The 2755-nt window shown below is 37.9% G+C and overlaps 1 long non-coding RNA gene across 1 annotated transcript; it reads right to left on the bottom strand.

The window, feature by feature from the left end:
* Nucleotides 1-382: 382 nt before the first annotated feature.
* Nucleotides 383-2437, bottom strand: LOC150036632 (uncharacterized). The gene is made up of 3 exons (XR_016528994.1): nt 2142-2437; nt 1488-1536; nt 383-721 (listed from the first exon to the last, which is right to left on the bottom strand). It is a non-coding gene; the product is annotated as an uncharacterized LOC150036632 (long non-coding RNA).
* Nucleotides 2438-2755: the final 318 nt, after the last annotated feature.

Raw genomic sequence — 2755 nt, 5'->3', positions numbered from 1 at the left:
CTGTCGACTACACGATCGCATAGCTTCTCTAAACAATCGTATAATGTGCTTATTTAGCTAAATGATCGTATACCTTTACCTAAACGATCGTTTAGTAAATCCTACACGATCGTGTAGCTACTCCTAAACGATAAGCACTTCTGCTATGCGATAGTGCCTTTTTCCCTCCCACTTGCTTATCGCCTATACGATTCGTGTTTCCTCCTTCCTCTACCAAATTCACCAAAGACCACCCTTTGGGCTTTCACTCCGAGAATACCCGGGGCTCTTTTGTCACACCCTCTCCCAGACTACCTGCTAGCTTAGTCAGGGAGATGGCGTGAAGCCAACAGACATCGTCCTCCTCTAACGATACCTATTGACCCTGCTGAATCGTTGAATCTGATAAACATACTAATCTTAGATATAAAATACTTTACATGTAACACAACACAGCGGAATCCCTGAAAACCTTTAGACACACATGAAGTGCAGTCCTAACATAACTCGGTTTGGAAAATAACCTGATAGAGATATGACGACCAAAAACATATCCAACTGGGGTTTTCACAACCACGACATCTAGTGCTTACACAACCATAAACTATCCAGTTCTTACAAAGACATTTACAATATAAACAGACACAATGTACAACTCCACCCATGTATGAAGCTTGATCTGGAAGCTTTTAGGAGAAAACAGACTTTGGCAATTATCAGGCATCGGGAGCTCGATCTCTACCTGAAAAGTGGGAAAACATTTTGAAAGAGTGAGCTACGAAGCCCAGTGAGTGATTAAATTTAAAAATGTAAATCCGCAAATCAAAACATGTGATAAACGTTTAAACGTATAAATCTGTTCAATCAAAGCGTTAAACAAAAACGTGTAACGCTAAAAGCTTTCTCAAATGTTCCGCAAGTACGTCATTAAAATCTAATAAGGCATATCAAGTATATAAAACATTTTAACTAACATGACAAATCAACGTTGTGTAGGGCACGCCCAGTACAACCAACGTTTACTAGTTCTATGATGTAGTGGGGCCCGCCCAGCACTCCCGACAGCATCGTTGTCACGGAGTACACTCAACGTCAACAAGGAATATCACCTATGTGCACACGGTACCATATAGCCTTGGGCTCAAATCTCAGTCATGTAGTCAATAAAAGTCTTAGAAAACCACATGAAAACATTAAAACATGTCTGCTTATCTTTATCTATCGTAAAACTCAAGCTTACTCGGCTTGCTCGTGAAAAACTGAAAATCTTTAAACAGTACTCGCTAATACATACTTTACCTTAAATGGTATCGTTTCAACTACTTTTTAGGAAGTCAATAATCACGTACTCGTATATAAACCTCATTAGAAAATCTAAGCTCAAAACTTATGCTTGAAACCATTCATAGAAATCATGTATCATTCATAAGTTCATATTCAAGCATGTAAACCATTTAAGCATAAATTACAGTTTAGAAATCATTTTTGAAATTTATTTTGTCACTCACCGTCTTGTCTAGTTTCCTGGTCTGTAGACTTGGCCTATTTCCTCTTGGCCTGTCAAACAATCGAAACTGAGCATCAGAACTATAAATAGTCTTGTCTTTTCATGCTCATGAATTCTAAATTCTAGAAATAAAATCACACTTCACATTTTCTCTCCAGATTTTCCAGATTCAATAGCCTAACTTCCAACACTCATAACTTCCTCAATACTTGACCAAAATTAATATACTATATATCAAACTCTTCATTTTGGAACCCTCTACAACTTACTTGAAGGAATAAAAACGATATTCTCAACGGATTTGTCCAAAAATCACTGGAACATAGCGAATACAGATTCGTGCTTCTCTGCTACCCTCTACCTTTCTTCTGAAATTAAACCTACTTCTACTCATTTTTGGCTCACGAATTATTCATGAAAGTTATAGGAAATTGAATATGCTTTCCAACCATACCCAATTGAGCTTCTAGTCCAACCTATACACCCCAGAATGTTCGAAAAACCAGAGAAAAGCAGAGATCCTTCTGATTTGCACGAAAATTCTGTGCTCTGTTTTCCTTTTCAAAAACCATTAACTTAACATCAGATTTAGCTCAAGCTTCCTTCATGAAATTTGTTAGAAAATAGATTAACTTTCAAGAAAGTCAGGCCTCACCTCATAGTTCTTGTTGTGTAGCTCAAACCGACTTAAAAACCAGAGATAGGTAGGTTGAACCCAATTCTTCCATGGTTACACTTGCATGAGCTTTTCCTCCCTTCTTCAACCTCCAACCTGCAGCAACTTCTTCTTCCTCTTCCTTCACTCTCTCTCTCGAAATGCTCTGAAAATATAATGGGAAATGATGGAGAAATGGGCTGAAATGAGTGGGTTCTCACTTTAAACCCTAATCACCGAATGGGTTTCCAATTTCTTTCATTTTCTTTTTTTTTTCCTTTTTCCTTTTCCTTTCCTTTTCTTTTCTTTTTCTTTATTCCTTTTCTTTTCTTTTCTTTATTTATAAATTCCAAAATTATTGAAGACAACTTCAACCAAAAGCTTTGCCATTTTCTTCAACAATGGAACAACAATAACTTAAATCCAACATCCTACAATGTGTGACAAGAGCAAATAATCCAAGGAAAGTCTCGGGTTTACATCTTTAGTGGTGGTGTCGTCCCCGCGGCATTCATATTTGTGCGGTTGTTCACGCTTCTGTTGTTGACGCTGCTGCTGGGCATTGGTATATCTCTTGGAGGGTTCCGCTGATTGGAGTGCCGAAGTGTGAAGAA

Source organism: Benincasa hispida, chromosome 4, assembly GCF_027475165.1.
Source record: "Benincasa hispida cultivar pf3 chromosome 4, pf3_genome.v1.1, whole genome shotgun sequence".
Classification (NCBI taxonomy): Eukaryota; Viridiplantae; Streptophyta; class Magnoliopsida; order Cucurbitales; family Cucurbitaceae; genus Benincasa; species Benincasa hispida.
This window is presented reverse-complemented; position numbering and strand designations above follow the sequence as displayed.